The following is a 22,445-nucleotide window of genomic DNA, read 5'->3' on the forward strand; positions in this document are numbered from 1 at the left end:
AGGGACGCGTTTTCTTGCTGTTCTCTCCCTTGGGCATGGGAACGATGGGGGAAACCCAGGGTGTTGGGACTTTCACATGTCTATAATGTCTTGTGCAAGTAGGGATTGCAGCTCCTACTCCACTTGCGACTGGATATTTAGGGGAATGCATCTGTAATGTTGAGATGTCGGCTTAACTTCTTTGTTGATATGCATTTTGATTTGCTTATTCTTCAGATTGCCCAAACCTTGAAAAAGTGACGGGAACAGTGGCTCGACGTGTAAGCAGACATCCGATACATAATGTGTACCAGACCCATCTTTATGGCCGTTTTGAAACTTAATATGTTTCCTCCAGGTACCTTGCCTTTTATTACGTGTATCTGCAGCCTATCACTTTTATCCTTGTAGGAACAGGCCACCTCAAACATGACTTTTGCTGCATGGAAGTGGCATACTTGACCCGTAGAGGCATATGTCAATGTCGAGGCTTTCAGCTTGGCGGGACATCTTAGACTGTCGTAATTGGCTACACTCATGACGTTGACAGTAGCACCTCTGTCAATGAGGAATTCCTGGGTGCTGCCATTGACCTGTAAGAACAGTGTCAGGCTAGATTTGGTTGCCTTCTTGTTGTCTATGGCGTGCGTGTACCCTCTTTGCCTCTCACCGCTGGAGGAAGAATGAGAATCTGACTGGTGTCTGGGGGACCTCTCGATATAGCGCACATTGCGTTGTGTGGACCTTCTGTTGTGATTGTTTGGCAAGGTTGATGAACGGCGTTCATAGTGCCATCCAGTATGTTGTTTAGGGCTTTGTGAGGATGTGCAATGCATCGGGAGAACTCTTTATTTATTCTGCGATGCAGCGAAGACCTTCGCGGCAAGGACCTTTGCCCCTTGGATGCTCGACCTGAGTATCTCCTCTCTGACTTGTGGGAGCCATATTTTGACGCTTTGTACATTGACCTAAAATGTTTTCATTCTGCAGCCATCGCACCTGTGGCCCATGGTCAACCCGTCCCTTCATGAGGGGAATCGTAGCCACACCTATAACATTTCATTGGTTCCTTCTTGCATCCCTTGACAGAGGACTGTATTTGGCAAAGAGGAGCAGGACTAGCATGAGAGATGGGGGTCTTTCCCATGGACTCAGCTTGCCTGTCGATGGCGATGCTGGTCCTGGAAAGCATTAGAATGTCCTCCAAGGATTTCCTCTACTGGAGTAGTTTCTTGCCAAACTATGTGGATTCACAGCCAGCGATCACCTGGGATCTGGGGACTTCTTCGGTTGAGTAATTGTCAAAATCACAGCACTTACACCCTCTCTCTGTCTCATCACGAACAGATCCAAGGTTTCCTGTTTGTTCCTTGTGGTGGTGTGGAACACTTGTTTCTCGCAGTTGATATTGCGATGTGGCGCAAAATAGGCATTGAGAGTGTCAATGACGTCAGTGTAGGATGCTGATTTGAGCTGGCATTTCATAAACCATGTGGTGCTCTGTGGGCCCCAAAGTGGTCATCAGTATGCCCCTCGGGTGTCTGGGCTCCCGTACCCCCAATGCATCGATGTATACATAAAAGTCCATGAGTCATCGAGCTCATCTGGGCCTTAGACTGTTTGTATCCATAATATCGAATGGTGGCACCCCTTGCAGCTGTTTATTCTCCTGCTGCGCCTCAAGTTGTATGGGCGTGATGGGCGAAAATCGGGATGGAGTGGTCTCTTCAGAAGACATGTTGGGAGGTTGTTCTCGCCTTCCTACAGCCTTCTGGGGACAATTTGATCTGGTTCACTGCCACGACCTGAGGGAGCAACTCCTTGACATCAGGCACCTCTGCCAGCCACTCTCTAGAGACTCTCCTGCCTAAATGGTGTTTCATGGGCTCCTGGGCTGCTTCAGGCCCTGTAATGAGCACGATCTCATGGAGCTGAGTAGATAAGCATGTGTAGGCTGCCACAGCACAATGCTCTCACAGAGCTGGTGGTGTGTGCTCACCTGGAGCCGTGTCCCTCCATATGCAGCTGGTGGCGCCGATGCTGTCCGTGTCTTGTCCCCTGAGCCATGTCTTGCGGGTGGGTGTGAGCGTGCAGGCACACACCTACGACCTCGTCGCCAGTGTTCTTTCCGGGCGCTGGGTTTGTTCTAACTGAGGCTCCTAGGATGTGGGTTTAAGAAAATGAAATAGGCGGACACAGAGCTATTGGTAACACGTCTTAACTTTATATGTCCCTCGTACGAACTGTCGAATACAAGCATGGTAGGGACTAGTTCCCATCCAAGAAACGGACCATAGCAACGGCCCGCCCAGTCTTCTTCACGTGGCCTCTGATGTCATCTGTGTGATTTCCGTAGCAATGAAGCGGTTCCGGAGCAATTTCAGTGAGCGGGAAGTGGGAAGGCTGTGTCTGCCAGTCCAAGTGCAACCAGACTCTGCCTGACTTTGGCTTGCAGGGGTTGGGGTGGTCATTTTCTTCGGAAGACCTGGAACGTTTCTACAGACTCTGGAGCGTCCGACTTCGTCTTGTCTGAGCGGCAAGGCTCTGGCTGCCAGGCTGCAGGAACAGCAGCAATCCGTGTGCTCTTGGCTGGCTGCAAAAACAATTTGCATTTTCTTCGGGATACCGTGAACGTTCCTGCAAGACACCAGATTTAGACAGGAGATCAGGAAATAACATTTACTTTAAAAATCATGTTCAGCTATTCAACATGAAAGGTATGGAGGGCTAAGAAAAGGAACAGGGAGACAGTGTATGGTGGTGTTTATCTGATCAAAGGGGGCTAATCAAGTAATTTAATGTTTCATGAGGGTTTGTTTAGGATGGGTGGTTTTAGAGGGGGTCGGCTGGGGCTATCTGCGTGTGATTCGGGATCAGCACACGGGCATCTGTTGCAAGGGGGAAGGGGCATCTTTGCTATGTGGAGGGAGGATGGGGCATCATGGTATTGGTCTAGACTCTAGAGCACGGGTGCACAACATATGGCCCGCGGGCCAAGTGCGGCAGGGCATGTTGTTTTTCCCAGCCCGCCAGGATCAAACACTTTTCGAATGGAGTGCGGCCCGCAAGCAGCAATGCCCGCCCTCCATTAGAAAAGTCTTTTGTTTGACTTGCCGGGCAGGGAAAAATACTGACCTTCTATTGGTGCAGTGCATTCACTATGTGGCTCTTGCGAGTCACATAGTGCGTGTGCTCCACTGATAGAGGGCCAGCACTGGGCTGGTATGGAGCGGCTTGTTGATGGAAAGTCATTTCAGCTTCGCCACGCCTGCCGCAGCATGAGTTTTCGGAGAGGTCCTCTGCCTGCCTCCACGCCTACTAGGTAAGTTGGGGGGACCATGCACTGCTGTGTTAGCACCCGTATCCTTACCAATAAAGCACTGACTCCTAGTCCTGAGGTGTTTTGTAGCCGTGTTCGTACCATGCGCTGGATGCATAATAAAGTGCATGTCTATTACCTTTTTTATGTTCAACTCTTTCCTCTTCATTACCCGGCCCCTTCCCTGCAGTAGCTCTAGTAAACAGCCGTGACAGTGTCCGCATGTACCTTACAGATCCTCTACAAGCAAAGAAAGGGAGGTGAGCCTGTGATGGTCTCTGCTGGATAGTTATCAAGGCGTGAAATGAATTCTCAGTGTCAGCAGCTGGCTTGCCCCCCGCCCCTCTCTGACTTCCCCCCTCTCTCCGCTACTGTGCTTATTAATTGAACCCATGCGACGATCAGCTGCTGCGGAAAAGCCTGCCGATTACCCCTGACATTATCACGATCTCCAGGATGAAAGGTGGAGCTGCCTGTATCTGCATTTATACCTGCGAACCACCAACTGATGCCTGAATCAAACCACAGCCATCTTACCAGGGTGATGTGTTTAATATGAGCACTGCATTGTGGGTAAAAGAGAAACACGTTCTGCCAAAACCAATACGTTTGCATGCATTTTAATGATGAACATGTGTACTGTGTGGTCGGGCGGGGGACATTGTATGAACTGGCATTCACACCATCTCTGGTACTACGTGAAGTATTGCCATGCTTTGGCAAAGTGCTCGCATTACTGCAGGGTAGTGCCAGGACATTAAACCATGTCCGATTCATTTTCTCATATATAAGGGGTTGGTGGCACTTTTTCTGACAATGTATGCCCAGATGCACACCCCATTTGCCAGCTATTGCTACTCTATGCCCAGGTGCACCATATGCCAGGTATTGCTCTTGTATGGACCGATACTTAAAACAGTTAAATGGGCTTAGCAATGTCTAGCCAAGTCCCTGCATCATTTACAAGCTATTGCTTGCTATCTTGTTCCCAAATATTCTACCCATTTTCCAGTGCACAGCAAGACACACTCGCGGTTTGCTGCTTATTGGCATCACATGCCCAACATTCACATTATGTGGCATGTTTAGCCACTGTGTGCCTTCTAATGCACCCAATAATGAGCTATTGCCATATTTGGGATGCTGTGTAGGTGGAAGCATGGGCAAAATCTTCAGCGAGAATATTTGTACTCCCTATTTTCATGTTTAGAGTATTTGCCTCTTAGGGAGTAAAAGTGGCTGGTACACAGCTCACCATTGGGTTATTTTCAAGTCCCTGGTTACAGAGGTGAACTCTTCAATAGGCATGTTAAAGGCTACTTTTGTTTTACCTCCTCAGATCGGATGATGATGATGATGATAATAGGTTCTTGCTGCGAAAGAAGGGGGACAGAATCCTTCCTATGTGTCTGTTTCCTATTTTTTGTTGCAAGTATTTTTACTCCTTCCTTTTCTTATTTGGGAGTATTTGACCATTGTTAGGGAGTAAAAGTGGCCAATGCACTCCTTATCTGTGGGGCTAAGTGGGCTGAATCCTGCCAGGTCCCAGATTGTGGAAACTTGCAAAAGGCACTCCAAGAGGAGTCTCTGCTAAGTCCCATTTACACTGTTGTTTTGTAGTTTTCCGCAAAGAACAGACCCCGTTCCCCATCCATTCGCTCACAACTGGGTTTCCTGCCAACCTCCTCTGTCCCTCTCACCTTTTAATTGCCTCCAGAAATATCATAGTAGGTGACATGGGATTAGGAATAAGAATATCAATCATAGCTTCCCCTCAACCTCCATTCCAAAAAGGGGTTAGTGTGGCATAGCCAGCCTCCAGGGCCTGAAATGGAAGCCTGCACCCAAAACAGGGATGGAAATGCTGTTTTTTTTCAGTCACTTCACTACGGCGTGCCCTTTAGCAGCCTGTCTCAGTGAAATGCGCTCCTAGCAACCACAAGGTTGCTGGAAGCCCATCATACAATGAGGTTGCAACCATGCTGCACAGCCTGATGAACCCCACCCCCCCATTGTCTTGGGCTATCCTAGCCAATATTCTCCCTAATCTATTTTTGTATACTGGGCAACCATTGCTCCCCTCAGGCATGTGACCCTTCCTGTCTGGCTAACTACCGCCTTATCTCCATTACCCCCTTCCTGGGCAAACTCTTGGAGAAGCTAGCCATCTCCCAGCTTATCCACCACACTGAATTGGTTGGTTGTCTCCATGACCACCAGTCTGGCTTCAGAGCGGCCAGAGGCACGGAAACCTCACTCCTGAACACTTGTAAAGACTTGCTCACAAATCTCAATTCCAACTCCCCCTCCGTTCTCATCCTTCTTGACCTTTCCTCTGTCTTTGATGCGGTCAATTATGCCACCCTTATAAATCGGCTCTGTGATACCTTTGGCATCACAGACCTGGCCCTGGGCTAGTTGACCCCCTTCCTCTCGGACCGACCTTCCCAGGTTCAACTGGGCCCTTTTCTCTCCAACATCTCACTTGCCACCTGTGGTGTTCATCAGGGCTCCATTCTCTCGCCTTGGCTTTTTAACATCTACATTGCCCCTTAGCCCATTTTATCTCTGCCTTCTCTCCTAACTTCCAGTGTTTTTCTCCTGAAGGATTTGCCTACTTTGTCTATTATTGCCAATTGTCCTTATGAAAGAAGGACATGATAAAAATGGAAACTGTTTAGTACAAAATTGGTGTGTCTGGGGGAGGGATGGGGCACAATGTGGGACTGGTTGAGGTATGGTTCATCTAGGTGTGGGTCGGGAGTGTGGTCTGCAATGGATAGGGGCACATTGGTGTAGTTTTGATGGGAGGGACGTGGACATTGGTCTGGGGAGGGATGGCACCATATTGGTGTGGGTTTGGAAGGAGGGGATGGGGCACATTGGTGTGGGTCTGGGGGTGGGGCATAATAGGATGGGTGGTTTTAGAGGGAGTTGGGGGGGGGTTGGCTGGGGCTATCTGCGTATGATTCAGGAGCGGCACATGGGAATCTGTTGCAAGGTGAAGGGGCATTATGGTATTGGTCTAGAGGGAGGGATGGGGCATCTTGGTGGGGTCTAAATGGTTGGATAGGGGCACACTGGTGTGGGTCTGGTGGGATGGGGCACTTTGGCGTGGGTCTGGAGGAAGGGGGCACATTGGTGTGGGTCTGGGGGAGGGATAGGAACATGGTGTGGGTTTGAGGGGAGGGATACGAACAGTGGTGTGAGTTTGGGGAGGGTTGGGGTACATTGGTGTGGGTCTGGGGGAGCGATGGGCGTACATGAGTGTGGGTCAGGGGATGGGGCACATGGGTGTGTTTGTGGAGAGAGAGAGGTGGCACAGTGGGTCTGGAGGGTGGCATGGGTCATCTAGGTGTGGGTCTGGACAGTGGGATGGGGCATCTTGCTGTGGGGATGGAGGCATCTTGCTGGGATCTGCAATAGATAGGGGCACATTGGTGTCGGTCTCGGGGCACATTGGTGTGGGTTTGATGTGGGGGCGGGGCGAAATGGTGTGGGTTTGATGGGAGGGACGGGACATTGGTCTGGGGAGGGATGGCAGGATATTGGTGTGGGTCTGGAAGGAGGGGATGTGGCACATTGGTGTGGTTCTGTGGGGATCCGGCATATTAGGATGGGTGGTTTTAGGGGGGGTCAGCTGGGGCTATCTGCGTGTGATTCGGGAGCGGCACATGGGCATATTTTGCAAAGGGAAGGGGCATCTTGCTACGCAGAGGGAGGATGGGGCATTATGGTATTGGTCTAGAGGGAAGGATGGGGCACCTTGGTGGGGTCTGAATGGTTGGATAGATGCATGCTGGTGTTGGTCTGGCGGAATGGGGCATATTGGTGTGGGTCTGGAGGGAGAGATAGGAACATAGTGGTGTGGGTCTGGGGAGGGATGGGGCGAGTGGTGTGGGTTTGGGGGGAGGGTTGGGGTACATTCGTGTGGGTCTGGGGGAGTCATGGGGAGACATGGGTGTGGGTCTGGGGGAGAGATGGGGCACAGTGGGTCTGGAAGGTGGCATGAGTGATCTAGGTGTGGGTTTTGCATCTTGGTGTGGCTCTGGAGAAAGGGGGTAGGTTGCACATTGGTGTTGGTTTGATGGGAGGGATGGGGCACATTGGTGTGGGTCTGGGGGAGGGATGGGGGTACAATGTGAGACTGGGGAGGGATGGTTCATCTAGGTGTGGGTTTGGAGGGTGGGACAGCACATCTTGGTGTGGCTCTGGAGGGAGGGGAAGGGGCACATTGGAGTGGGTCTGGGGGAGGGATGGGGGCACATTGGTGTGTGTGTCTGGGGAGGGATGGGGGCACAATGTGGGACTGGGGGAGGTATGGGTCATCTAGGTGTGGGTTGGGAGGGTGTTACGGCACATCTTGGTGTGTGGCTCTGGAGGTAGGGGATGGGGGCACATTGGTGTGTCTGGGGGAGGGATGGGGGCACATTGGTGTGTGTCTGGAGGAGGGATTCGGCACAATGTGGGCACATTGGTGTGGGTTTGATGTGAGGGCGGGGCACATTGGTGTGGGTTTGATGGGAGGGACAGCGACATTGGTCTGGGGAGGGATGGCAGCATATTGGTGTGGGTCTGTAAGGAGGGGATGGGGTACATTGGTGGGGGGATGGGACATATTAGGATGGGTGGTTTTAGAGGGGGTCGGCTGGGGCTATCTGCGTGTGATTCGGGAGCGGCACATGGACATCTGTTGCAAGGGGAAGGGGCATCTTGCTATGTGGAGGGAGGATGTGGCATTATGGTATTGGTCTAGAGGTAGGCATTGGCCATCTTGGTGGTGTGGGTCCCGTGGGATGGGGCACATTGGCGTGGGCCTGGAGGAAATGGGGCACATTGGTGTGGGTCTGGAGCGAGGGATAGGGACATAGTGGTGTGCGTCTGGGGGCTAGGGATGGGGCGCATTGGTGTGGGTCCAGAGGGAGGGGTGGCACACATTGGTGTGGGTTTGATGGGAGGGATGGGGGACACTGGTCTGTGTGTGGTGGAGGGATGGTTAATCTAGGTGTTGGTCTGGATGGTATGATGGGGGCATCTTGCTGTGTGGATGGAGGGATGGTGGGGTCTGCAAAGGATGGAGGCACATTGGTGTCGGTCTAGAACAGGTATGGGGCATCTGTTGGTCTGGGAGTGGATTTGGGCATCCTGGTGTGGGTGGATGGGGTCATTTGTGGGCATCTGGAGGGTGGGATGGGGCATCTTGGTGTGGCTCTGGAGGGAGTGGATGGAGGCACATTGGTGTGGGTCTGGGGAGGGAAGGAGCCTATTGGTGAGGGTCTGGAGGGAGGGATGGAGCATCCTGGTTTGGGTTGGATGGGGACATTGGTGTGGGTCTGGAGGGAGGGGATGGGGTACATTGGTCTGTGTCTGGGAGGGATGGGGCATATTGTGGGTCTGGGAGGAGGGATTGTTCATCTAGGTGTGGGTCTGGAGGGCAGGATGGGGCATCTTGATGTGCATGGAGGGATGGTGGCATATTGGTGTCGGTCTGAACAGGTAGGGGGCATCTGTTGGTCTGGAGGGCGGGATGGGGCATCCTGGTATGGGTGGGATGGGGACATCTGTGTGTATCCAGAGGGTGGGAATAGGGGTACATTGGTGTGGGTTTGATGTGGGGGCAGGGCACATTGATGTGCGTCTGGGGGAGCTATAGGGGCGTGGTGTAGGTCTGGAGGGCAGGATAGGGGGCATCTTGCTGTTTGGAGGGACTGATGGTGGCATCTTGGGGCGGGGGTCTGCAATGGACAAGGGCACATTAGTGTTGGTTTGGAAAAGGTATGGGGCATCTGTACTGGAGGTTGGCATGGGTCATCTAGGTGTTGGTTGGGAGGGTGGGATGGGGCATCCTGGTGTGGGTGGGATGGGGACATCTGTGTGTATCTGGAGGGTGGGAATAGGGGTACATTGGTGTGGGTTTGATGTGGGGGAAGGGCACATTGATGTGGGTCTGGGGGAGCTATAGGGGCGTGGTGTGGGTCTGGAGGGCAGGATAGGGGGCATCTTGCTGTTTGGAGGGACTGATGGTGGCATCTTGGGGCGGGGTCTGCAATGGACAAGGGCACATTAGTGTTGGTTTGGAAAAGGTATGGGGCATCTGTTCTGGAGGTTGGCATGGGTCATCTAGGTGTTGGTTGGGAGGGTGGGATGGCGGCATCTTGGTGTGGGTCTGGGACGGATGGGGCACATTGGGAGGGAGAGATGGGGCAAATTTGTCTGGGTCTCGGGGGGGTTGGTGGCATCTTGGTGGGGTCTGGCATGGAGGGTTGGTGGCATCTTGGTGGGCTCTGGAATGGAGAGATGGGACATTGTGGTGTGGGTCTAGAGGCATGTTGGCATCAGTGTGGGTCTAGAGGGGCATCTTAGTCTGGGTCTAGCGGTATGGGACATCTTGGTGTGGTTCTGAGAGGGAGGGATGGGACATCTTGGTGTGGTTCTGAGAGGGAGGGATGGGGCACATTGGTGTGGTTCTGAGAGGGAGGGAGAGATGGGGCATATTGCTGTGGGTCTGAGGGGAAGAAATGGGGCTCATGGGTGTGGGTCGGGAGGGATGGGGACATTGCTGTGAGTATGAAGGGAGGCATAGGGCACTCTAGTATGGGTCTGGAGGGAGGGATGGGGCACATCGGTGTGGGTCTGCAGGGAGGGATGGGGGATCATTGACCGGAGGAGGTATAAGGGCTTCTTTCTGTGTGGAGGGAGGATGGGGCATCATGGTATGCGTCTTGACGAAGGGATTGGGCATCTTGGTGGAGTCTGGATTGGAGGGGGCATTGTTGATCTGGAATGGAGGGTGAGGGCATATGTTGGGGCGTGTCAGGAAAGGATGGAGCATGTGGGTCAAGGTTGGAGCACTATAGTGGGAAGGAAGGGGGCATCTGGGTGTGAATGGCGGGATGGGGTATGTATGTCTGGAGAGAAGGATGTTGGTTTATTGTAGGGGTGGGAGCATGTGTGTCGAAGGGATGGGGTAATCGGGTGTCGGTATAGAGAGGGTGGATGGCGCCATCTGAATGTGATTCTGGAGGTAGAGGTGAAGCATATGCGTGTGGCTCTGAGGGGTGCAGCTTCTTGGTGTAGGTATGGAGGACGGATGTTGGTGTATTTGTGTGGGTTTGGATGGAGGGATGGTGGCATGTGGGTCAGGAGGGAGGTGGCATTTGAATCTGGAACGTGTGTTTAGAAGGAGAAATGGGGCATTTGAGTGTGACTTGGGACATGTAGGGCTAGTATATCTGCTTGTGAGTGGGGGCATGAAGAATCATTAACAGCAGAGCAGAGGGAGGGAGAGCTGCGGGCCCGACTTCGGTTGCATCCCAGACGCGCACTGCCACAGCCCGGGGCTCCTCTCGCAGACCGGTCCAGTGCGCGTGGTCAACCAGGTGCCAGGGAGCAGGGATTCCCTTCCACCAGAAGGGGGTTCGTGACCCAGCAGATGGACAGGGACGAGCCCTGTGCGGCCCCCTCCCCTCACTGAACCTGCCTCTGCGCTGGCCGGGGAGTGCACTCTTCTCTCTGACCTTCCAGCGGGTGGGCATTGGTGGGCACACCCCGGTCAGCAGGGAAGCCCCGAGTGGGGGCAGCCGGGAGCCGAAGGAAACCTGACTGCTCTCGAAGGGCCGCCACCCAAGCCATGGCGCAGCAGGCTTGCTCGACAGGCGGGCGCCAAGGTTCCAGCCACCCATATCTGTGGGCGAGCAATGGCAAGGCCCGTTGGCAAAGCGGGTGACATTCCCTCTCGCCCAGGTACCAAGAGCTGGGCCCTATGTGGCCAGGCTGGGATTTGAAGACTCTAGTGGTCCCACCCGACCCCATGTCCATGCTGTCTCTGGCACGCCTTGCCGTCCGTCTCCCAGCCCCCCCAAAAGGGAAGCGGAAGTGGCCGGGGAAGGATCAGTGGATCGGGCCGGGTGGGCAGGTGGCGGAGCGGCCTACCTCCATCCCACTCGGAAGCATTGTGCTGCTGCAGGCGGCGGTCAGGCTTCCCAGGCTGAGAGCCTGTTTTTTTAAAAACCACAATGGTCTCGGCCGCGCTAGGCAGGGCGCTGGGCTGTCCCGCCACAGGCGGCGCTGCCTCCATGGCCTCTCCTGCAGCGGCAGGGTCAGGCCGATGCCTGGAACAAAAAAAAGTTGCCTGTGACTCTTGGTGGTGGATCACTCGGCTCATGCGTTGATGAAGAACGCAGTTAGCTGCGAGAGTTAGTGTGAATTGCAGAACACATTGATCAACACTTTGAACGCACCATGCGGCCCCGGGTTCTTCCCGGGGCTACGCCTGTCTGAGGGTCGCTTGTACACTAATCGCCCCAGGGTTCCCTCCCAGGGGCATTGCTGGGGCTGTCGCAGGGACCGCATTCCCTTTGTCTCCCTAAGGTCAGACCCCGATCAGTACCGTCGCTGGATTCCTGGACCTGGCATGCAAGCTCATTGCTGGCGCAATCCGGCCTGCCCAGTTTCCCTGTCTCATGCTGGTTTCGGCAGGGCCAGGTGTCCGGCACACCCCGGATGTGGAGGCGGCGGCAGTGGGCCTTAAAAAAGCCTGGCACACCTTCACCCTACCCCGTGGCACCTGGCCGTGTTGTGTGTAGCTGTCTGTGGTGTCCCACGGCTGCCGGCGCAGGATGGCCATGGAGCACGGACCGTGTGATCATGTGGGCTTCGGTTGCAGATTGGGACAGCACACACTCACCTGCGCCAGAGGCACAGGGCAGGGGCAACCCCCTGTACGGGCCCAAGGCCTGCTGCCTGAGATTTGTGCCCCCCAACTACGGCCTCAGATCAGATGTGGTGACCCGCTGAATTTAAGCATATTACTAAACGGAGGGAAATAAACTAACCAGGATTCCCTCAGTAACAGCCAGTGAAGAGGGAAGAGCCCAGCGCTGAATACCCATTCAGCGGCAGGCGTGGGAAATGTGGGGGAGGGTCATGGGGGATCAAGTTCTTCTGATCGAGTCTCACCCCGCGGATGATGTTAGACCGGTAGCGGCCTCTTGCACACCGGGTTCAGGTCTTCTTCGAGTCAGGTTGCTTGGGAATGCAGCCCAAATCGTGTGGTAAACTCTGTCTAAGGCTAAATACAGGCGCGAGACTGATGGCCAACAAGTACCGTTGAAAGGGAAAGTTGAAAAGCACTTTGAAGAGAGAGTTCAAGAGGGCGTAACCATTCAGAGGTAAACTGCTGGGGTCTGTGCAGTCCACCCGCAGGATTCAACACGGCAGGCAGGTCGATCGCCTGCAACGGTGGAGACCCTTGCGGGTCTGCAGTCCGGGCGCACCCAGCCCCAGCAGGGCGCATTTCCTCTGTGGCGGAGCACCACAACCGGCTGGGAAGGTCCCAAAGGGCAGGTCACTCTCTGCACCAGCAGATAGTGTTACAGCCCCCTGACAGCAGTTTTGCTGTGTCCGTGGGGCCGAGGGAGATTGACTGCCACCGTGCCCTTCTCCTTGCAACCGTCCTAGCCACTCTTGGGTTCAGACAGGGCTCCCGATGCGACTGTGGTGGACTGCCCTCAGTACGCCCGACCACGTCATGCCACCGGGTGGGGAGGCCCACAGAGAGCGCCAAGGGTCTGAGGTGATGTCGGTTAACCACCCGACCTGTTTTGAAACACAGGCAAAGGAGTATAACAAGTGCGCAAGTCAGAGGGCCGAATGAAACTCTGTGATGTAATGATGGTGAGGGCCAGCGCTCGCCGATTGCGTTGGGATACCGTTGCGGTGGGCACTCCACCAACCCGTCTCGCCCACTGTCAGGGAGATGGCACATGAGCGTGTGTGATAGGACCTGAAAGATGGTGAACTCGACCTGGTGGGGGTCCGTAGCAGTCCTGATGTGTAAATCGGTCATCCGACCTGGCTATAGGGGCAAAAGACTAATCAAACCATCTAGTAGCTGGTTCTCTCCGAAGTTTCCCTCAGGATAGCTGGCGCACGGAAACCCCAGTTTTATCTAGCAAAGCGAATGATTAGAGGTCTTGGGGCTAAAATGATCTCAACCAATTCTCAAACTTTAAATGGGTAAGAAGCCCGGTTCGCTGGTGTGGAGCCGGGCATTGAATGCAAGTGCCCAGTCGGCAACTTTTGGTAAGCAGAACTGCCGCTGCGGGATTAACCGAACGTCAGGTTAAGCCGCCTGATAACGACGCTCATCAGACCCCAGAAACGGTGTTGGTTGATATAGACAGCAGGATGGTGGACATGGAAGTCGTAATCCGCTAAGTAGTATGTAACAACTCAACTGCCAAATCAACTAGCCCTGAAAATGGATGGCACTGGAGCGTCGGGCCCATACCTGGCCGGCGCGGAGAGCCGCAGTGGCTAAGATGTGACAAGTAAGAGGGCTGCTGCGGTGCACACTGAAGCCCAGGACGAGGGCTTGGGTGGACCCGCTGCAGGTGCAGAGCTTGGTGGTAGTAGCAAATATTAAAACGAGAACTTTGAAGGCTGAAGTGGAGAAGGGTTCCATGTGAACAGCAGTTGAACATGGCTCAGTCGGTCCTAAGAGATGGGCGAGCGCCGTTCGGAAGGGACGCTCAATGGCCTCCGTTGCCCTCAGCCGATCGAAAGGGAGTCCGGTTCAGATCGCCAAACCTGGAGTGGCGAGACGGGTGCCCTTGTGGCGTCCAGTGCGGTAACACAAATGATCCCAGAGAAGCCGGCGGGAGCCCCGGGGCGAGTTCTCTTTTCTTTGTGAAGGGCAGGGCACCCTGGAATGGGTTTGCCCCTAGAAAGGGGCCCCAGCCTTGGAAAGCATTGCGGTTCCGGCGGCATACGGTGAGCTTTCGTTGGTCCTTGAAAATCCAGGGGAGATGGTGTAAATCTCGAGCCGTGCCGTACTCATATCCGCAGCAGGTCTCCAAGGCGAACAGCCTCTGGCATGTTGGAACAATGTAGGTAAGCGAAGTCGACAAGTCGGATCTGTAACTTTGGGATAAGGATTGGCTCTAAGGGCTAGGTCAGTCGGGCTGGGCGCGCGCCATGGCTGGACGAGGCGTCTTCCATCCAGGGGCGGTGCTAGATGCGAGCCAGGCACTTCCTGTGGATTGCCTAAGCTGCAGTGGTTGCCTCTCTCGTCCCCCCTCCTGATGTTCGGGACCGGCATTCTGCCTCGGCCAACACCTAGCAGCGGACTTAGAACTGGTGCAGACCAGGGAATCCGACTGTTTAATTAAAACAAAGCATTGCGAAGGCCCACGGTGGGTGTTGACGCAATGTGATTTCTGCCCTGTGCTCTGAATGTCAAAGTGAAGAAATTCAATGAAGCGTGGGTAAACAGCGGGAGTAACTATGACTCTTAAGGCAGCCAAATGCCTTGTCATCTAATTAGTGATGTGTATGAATGGATGAATGAGAATCATGAGATTCCCACTGTCCCTACCTACTATCTAGAGAAACCACAGCCAAGGGAATAGGCTTGGCAGAATTGGCAGGGAAAGAAGACCCGGTAGAGTTTGACTCTAGTCTGGCACTGTGAAGAGACATGAGAGGTGTGGGATAAGTGGGAAGCTCTTGGGCCGCCGATGAAATACCATTACTCTTATCATTTTTCCACTTACCCGGTGAGGTGGAGGGTGAGACCCGAGGGGCTCTCGCTTCTGGCTCCAAGTGCCTAGCGCCTGCCAGGCACGACCCGCTCCGGTGACAGTGGCACGTAGGGAGTTTGACTGGGGTAGTACACCTGTCAAACGATAACGCAGGTGTCCTAAGGCGAGCTCAGGGAGGACAGAAACCTCCCGCGGAGCAGAAGAGCAAAGGCTAGCTTGATCTCGATTTTCAGTTTGAATACAGACTGTGAAAGCAGGGCCTCACGATCCTGCTGACTTTTTGGGTTTCAAGCAGGAGGTGTCAGAAAAGTTACCACAGGGATAACTGGTTTGTGGCGGCCAAGCATTCATAGCGACTTCACATTTAGATCCTTCAATGCCGAATCTTCCTATCATTGTGAAACAGAATTCACCAAGTGTTGAATTGTTCAACCACTAATAAGGGAACATGAGGTGGGTTTAGAGCGTCGTGAGACAGGTTCGTTTTACCCTACTGATGATGTATTGTTGCAATAATAATCCTGCTCAGTACGAGAAGAACTGCTGGTTCAGACATTTGGTGTGCATGCTTGGCTGAGGAGCCAATGGGTCGAAGCTACCATCTGTGGGATTATCACTGAACGCCTCCAAGTCAGAATCCCCCCCAGACCGTGATACCGCAGCGCTGTCGAGCATCAGTTGGCCTAGGATAGCCGGCCTCGGGCCGGTGTGTAGAGCCGCTTGCCTCGGGACTTGAGTGTGGACAGAAGGGGGCCACCTGTCTTGCCTGTAGTGCACTGCATGTTCGTGGGGAACCTGGTGCTAAATCATTCATAGACAACCTGATTCTGGTCATGGTTTCTTAAGTAGCAGAGAAGCTACCTCGTTGCGATCTACTGAAAGTCATCCTCTTATCCAAGCTTTTGTTGCAAGGTGCCGCCGCCGCCCTGGTTCTCCATCCTTCCTCCTGGTGCCCGCGGGGCGCACAGGAAAATCTCACCCACCCTAGGTGCACAGCCACGGGGGTGTGCGGGCTGGGCGGGGAGTGCTCGTGCTCTTCTCACCGTTCCCAATCAGCCTGGCGGACCAGATGGTCTTGGTCCTGGGCCTTCGAGGTGGTTCCTTAAGCCCCCGGACAGGGCAGAGGAAGAGAGGCTGCAAGCCACCCCCAGGGCGCGGGGGGTGGTACCTTAAGCCTGTACCTTCCGAACGGCGCTCGCCCATCTCTTAGGACCGACTGACCCATGTTCAACTGCTGTTCAGATGGACGGTGGGGTCGGGGCAGACACAGCCGGCCACTGGGCCAACTGATCCGGGAGTAGGCCCAGATGGCCAGAGTTGTGGCTGGCGGACCAGATGGCCCGAGTTGCGGCTGACTCCTGCATTTGTCTCTGGTCGGGTTTCATAAACCTACACCTTCTGGGTGCTTAATAGTCGGCGTGGAAGTGTCTCCCAGGCCCCGGCCCTAGTGCACAGAGGTGGTGCCTTAAACCCTGGCCAGGGCAGGTAAGAGAGGTGGCAGCTTAAGCACCCACCCCAGAGCACAGGGGGTGGTACCTTAAGCCTGTGCCCCTGGACGGTGGGGGCAGGCCCGGCCAGAGTATGCCCAGATGGCCCGAGTTGTGGACGTGGGACCAGATGGCTCGAGTTGCGGCTGGCTCCTGCATTTGTCTCCGGTCTGGTTCCATAAGCCCCCACGTGGTGGCATGCAGGCGAACCCCCTACCGGTTCAAAAGATTGTGAACATTTGCAGTAATAAAGTTTACTTTTTCCTTTCTCATAACTGCACATGAAAAGCTGCAGGAATTTGATAACTGTTTTTCCATAAATGTTTCACTATTCGGCTTCTTTTTCTTCCAATATCCCCAGGTAAAGCAGGTTCACTCCATATGGCTCCACCAATTCTATCTTTGGTTTACACATGTATATGTATTATTTGTTGCTTTACAGTGTAAGCACTTGTCATAATAAAAACACTTCCATTACCCAAATGTCTATTTAATTCTTTAAGCTAATGTGTTATTCGTTTTTAACCCCTTAACTGCCAATGGTCTGCCACCCCCACCCCCCAGTGCCTTTTTTGGTGGTTTCGGTATGTCGCCATTCAATCCCTTGTAACTTTTTTGTTACATGTGATATCTCTGCCAAATTTTGGCCCCCTTTCTTCCCACATGTAGGTGCTCATAACTCCACCAATGAATCATAGTTTGCTGTATCGGGGTGAGAGAAAAGAACCAAAAAGGAGCACATTTTGTGTTTTTTCAGAAAATGCCAATAAAATGATGTACATAGAAGCCTGTGTTTTTTTCCTTCTAAGAGCTAGGAACAAATGGTTTGCTGTGCTGAATTCACCATGTTCCAGTTTTCCAAGAACAGGTTGAGTGGAAATAAATAAGGTACCATCAATTTTGTGAGAGCTATTGGGTTTTTACCCTTTTTTACCTCAATAGTCCATCCGTGGGCGGAATGGAAAAGGAGGGTAGGAAAGCTGAATGGGAAGACAAAGGCATAGATTCCATTTCTGAAAAGTAGACAAAATCTCAGTTTAGGAAAGGGTGGTTTGCGCAGGTCAGGTAACATCTATGTAGGGAAAATGCCCATAGTTTGGGGAAAAATGACAGATAAAAAAGGTATGTGCTGGACATGGTTGGACCTGTAAGGTAATGGCTTCTGTGAATATTGAGAAAAGCAATGCCCAGTTACATTCCCCTGACTTTTCCAGTTAGGAAATCGCAAATTGTTTGTTTTGTTTCACAAAACAAGCAATGCTACAAGCCAAAAACTGAGCCATGGTACACAGGATTTTTATGCTGATGACCTAAACGGACATACTTCACATGTGTAAATATGGAAAATAAATGCGAGGAATGGCAAGCATACCATTTTTGAAAGAGCACAGGCAGACCTTTTGAAGGGTAGGTGGCTTGTGCAGGTTACAAAAGCATACAGTGCTTAAATCGGCAACTACATGTAGTTCACATTTGGGAAATGAAAAGGTTGTGTAACAAAGTGCAGTAGCAAATGTATGAAAACCAAGAGAAAACAACAAATGTCCTACCTTCCCACATTCCCACACGTGTCCTGACGAAAGCGGTACCTAACATGTGGGAGTGCACCTACCTGTGCGTAAAGGAAAAAGGCTAAACCACTGGTAACCCCAAGTGTTTCGGCACAGCAGATTTTTCAGGAATCTGCTCCTGTGGACAACCTACAGATTTGGGCGTGGGGTGTCACAGCCACCAAGGAAAACAGGAACCCAATGCATTTCCGAAAAGATTGCACTCATGGGAATCCATAGAGCTCTGACTTGTGCGAATCACCCCAGAATGTATTTACCCATAAGCCCCGGCAAAGTCCAAAATTTAGGGAAAAAAACTCCATTTTCAGACATTTCAAACCTCCAATCCAACAAAACACACTGCCAACAACACATGCACCTTCCTGTGTTCCCACAGGTGTCCTGATGAAAACTGTACCTCATGTGTGGCTGCACCTACGTGGGTGCAAAGGGAAAAGGCTAATCCACTGGTAACCCAAGTGTTTCAGGAGAGCAGACTCCTGTGGGAACCCACAGAGGTCTGACTTGCACAAATTGCCCTAGAATTTATTACCCAAAAGCCTGGCAAAGTCTGAAATTTGGGGGGGGACACAATTTTCAGACATTTCCAACCTAGAAACTACTGAAACATACTGCCAACAACACATGTCCTACCTTCCCACAGGTGTCCGGATGAAAACAGTACCTCATGTGTGGGCGTACCTACCTGGGCGAAAATGAAAAAGTGTCAACCGTCCCCATGTCCAACGCAACGGCAGTCCCAAGGAGTCCCAGCAGGGTCCCCATCTGTTACCTGAGGGAAATTCTGTAATGCTGCCTAGCCAGAGCTCCCGGGATGGTCGGGGGTGATGTGCCCGACCGTGGACAACTACCATGTGGGTCCACCATCCCCAGGCGCAGCGGCACTCGCAGGGAGCCCCGGCAGGGTCCCCTTCACGGAGCTTAATTGTATAATGCAAGCCAGCTCAGAGCTCCAGGGTGGTCAGGGGTGATGTCCCTCATGTGGTTTGACTGTCCACAAACCCAGGAGCAGTTCCAGGGAGCTTCGGCAAGGTCTGCGTCCTTCCCAGAGGGGGAAGCTGTAACGCAACCCAGCCAGAGCTCCAGCATGGTTGGGGGTGCTGTCCCTGGCCTTGGGCATTTGTTTCCCATGTGGGTCTACCGTCCTCAAGCAGAGCGGCTGTCCCAGGGAGCCCTGGCAGGGTCCCCATCCTTTCCAGGAGGGAGAAGCTGTAACGCAGTCAGGCCAGAGCTCCAGGAAGGTGGGGGTGATGTCCCTGGCCTTGGGTGGCTGTCTCCCATGTGGGTTGACCGGCCCCAAGTCCAGCTGCAGCTAGCCGGGTCTCCATTCCTCCCCAGAGGCGAAATCTGTAATGCAGCACAGCCAGAGGTGCAGCCTGGGCTTGCAGACAGTCAACCCACATGGGAGACATCCGCTCCCAGGGCAACACCAATGTTTTGCTGGCATGGGGGGCAATTTGTGGCCTGACCCTGCATTTGTGTCCCAGCCCACCAAAATACCTTCCCAGACTGCCCAATCCCATAGAATAAAAAAACTACTTGCATAACGTTGCAGCTCCTTGCGTAAAGAAACCTGTAAACAAAACAAAAACATTAATTACCTATGTTCTTCCCAGCAAAAACAAATCATAACTATCACGGTCTTATCACTGCCCCCCCCCACCCCTTTCAAGCCATCCCTGGTGGTCTAATGACCTTCACACCCTAGTAAAAACACATTTGCCCCTTCCTAGGGGCAGATTTATATTAAGACTATTAGTGACCATAACACCATTTAACAGTATAATTATAGGTTTATGGATTTTGGCCGACCGCCCCCCCCCACCCAAACTGGTTGAAAATCCCCTGCCCCCTCCCCTCAATTTCTTTACATGTTGTATACCACCAAAGGTAGATGGTGGGTTGGGGTCAGGTCATATTGGATTGTGTAAGGGTGGGGAGGTGGGTGGTGGAGGGGCGACCTACCCCACAATCTGACATTTAAAAAAAGTAGGTACAAAACATTTGGAAAAAATGCAACTAGTTCAGGTTCAATTAGAACACATAGATCCATAATTATGCCAATGGCTAAGATATTGATAAATATGTAAGAATCATGAACTGATAACTCAAATAATATAATAAATGAAAATGAGGCCTACTTTAACAATATAAATACTTTCATGGAATATAAATGACTGAAAATATGAAACTGTCAATGAAAAGAATTACATAGTGAGTACAACAATGAACTGAGTGACAGCATAAAATAAGGAAAGAACTGTGACCATGTTTCTAGGTGGACACAAGGGAATGGAGCTACAACGCACTGGGGGGCGGGGGGGGGGACCTGTACCTTCAGAAAGATAATAGCCAGTATATAAGGTATTCCCACGGCGCCTACCCTATCCACTTTATCCTTTACCAGGTACCAGTCTGTAATTCAAGACCTGGTAGAGTTTTGAAGAATGAACAACTCTGTATTAGAAGGCAAAAGGTATGTGGGTATCGTCTATGATCCCACTAAAAGTACATTTGAATACACAATCTGCAGGATGGACTGTGAAAAAGACCTACATAAGCTTGAGGGTATGCAATGAAGTTGGCAGATGAGGAGGTTCAAGATTGGCAGATTTATTGTGCAGCTGCCTGCGGGAGGCACCATTGTGGGGTCAGGCAGCTACCATGACAGCGCTGCTTGACTTCAAGTTGGCAGCTGACAATTTATAACTGATACAAATCACTAGATCTGAAAATGGTGAGTTACTCAGGAGACCCAATCACTTTGTCACGTACACACAAGGACTTGGGCACATTAACACCCTTCCTTTTCCAGTTTCAAAAGGGGCAGTACTATACAGGGAGGCTTTGGTAGAAGGCCTAGTATAGGAGTTTGGAAACAAGTGTTGCAGTAAAGAGCGGAGTAAAAGAGGAAGAAGGGAGTGGACTGAAGCTCTCCTCTGGGCTATACTAACGCAACTCCCTTTTTACTTACTTAAAAAGTACTCCAGTAATCCGCACCCTGGAGTCAGGCGGCCGTTGTAATAACAGGAATGTCTTTGAAGTCCTGGTTTCACAATGGGGGTAGAAATCCCCTCACCCTGAATATAAGCAAGTGATTAGGCTAGTCCTACATCTCAACACTATTCGTTCAAGCTGCTGAGCTACCTTAGTTGCGGTCTACTTTAGGTCGTGTACCTCTGCTATGGATCTCTGATTCTGCTCAAAATTACCATACTATCAACAGTGCAGTTCATGTACATGGCTTTAACGCCAATAGTGTTTCATCACCAGCCACACTGAATATAGATTTAGGGCGTGTAGCCAGAAAATGAAACCTGTAACATTCCTATGGTGGCAAAGTGATGTTCCTGCCCCCCCATTGCCAAAGTACCAAGTGGGAAGCTGTCCGTTTGCTCCGCTTTACTGAGCGCTTATGGGTGATCTCTCTCCTGTTAAATCGACTGTCTTTAACCTCTTATTATTTGAAATTGAACTGGGCGTGGTGTCTGTTTAAGTGAAAAGCTTAGTGTGCCTTGCTGAGTGCATACTATTAGGCAGAGCAACTATGAGTGATGTCTTCTCACTAAAGCAGGGTTTTCCAACTCCAGACCTCATAGGCTGGAAACAAGTTAGATTTTCAGGATACCACTTGAGATAAATATCATGAGATACATTTGCATACAATGATTCTAAATGGATGCCATTTTTTCTCATGAATATTAATGAGGGGTATCCTGAAAATCTGTGAGGTTTCCGGCCCGTGAGGCCTGGAGATGGACAACTCTGCATGAAAGGTATGCTGTCTCTTGCTTGTATGTATCATCCGTAACACCAAACTGGATGCCTGCAAATGACGACTATGAGCAGCTAACTAACACACATGTAAAACCCAGTGTATTTATTTGTAACGTGCAGAAGCCCGCAGGCATCAGGGCGCACACAAAGACTAATGACAGATATGAAGCACAGGGCAAGCAGAGGCAAGGTGGCTTAGGATAGTGGTGTATATGTGAACAACACGTCTTCAGACTTTTATGAAATTGGCGTGAGTTGGATTCTTGTTGAAGCTTCAGAGGCGGGGTGTTCCATGCTTTCGGGGGCAAAGTGACAAAGGATCTTCTGTTGCCCACAGCGCGTCTTGCTTTAGGACAGAGGTCTTCAATCTGGCGCACCACCATGCCTGGGGGGGGGGGCGCGTGATGCCTGGCGCAGAAGAAGAGTAACGCTTTTTTTAATTTTATTTTAAATTTTTTTTTTTTCCTGCACTGAACTGAGCATGTGCAATGGGGAGCCACTGACTCCCATGCACATGCTCAGCCAGTGGGATGTGCTGGGGGCGTGGCCATGAACAGGAAATAAACACAGCCTGGACGCGCGCTTTCCTGCATTTGGATCGTGCGTTCAGGCTGCCTTGTGGTGTCCTGTGTTCCTTGCTCCTGCTGCCGCCGCCTGTGAGAGGTAAGTGACCCTTTATTTACATCGCGGCTCCCCTGTGGCAATCTGCCACGGGGGAGGCGCGTTATTAATACAGTACCGGTCCCCCCTTCGCCGCTCTCCCCCTGCG

General features: G+C 52.1%; 1 long non-coding RNA gene and 2 other non-coding genes across 5 annotated transcripts in view; all 3 read left to right on the forward strand.

Annotated features, from left to right (window-relative positions):
• The window catches only part of LOC138503855 (uncharacterized), a 159,860-nt gene that overhangs the window by 74,719 nt on the left and 62,696 nt on the right, over nucleotides 1-22,445 (forward strand). The gene's annotated exons all lie outside the window — the stretch shown is intronic.
• LOC138505245 (5.8S ribosomal RNA) lies at nucleotides 11,434-11,584 on the forward strand. Its single transcript, XR_011280073.1, has one exon. It is a non-coding gene; the product is annotated as a 5.8S ribosomal RNA (ribosomal RNA).
• On the forward strand, nucleotides 12,064-15,747 carry LOC138505198 (28S ribosomal RNA). The gene has a single exon (XR_011280036.1). It is a non-coding gene; the product is annotated as a 28S ribosomal RNA (ribosomal RNA).

This window comes from Ambystoma mexicanum, chromosome 11 (assembly GCF_040938575.1).
Source record: "Ambystoma mexicanum isolate Mex_15411 chromosome 11, UKY_AmexF1_1, whole genome shotgun sequence".
NCBI lineage: Eukaryota > Metazoa > Chordata > Amphibia > Caudata > Ambystomatidae > Ambystoma > Ambystoma mexicanum.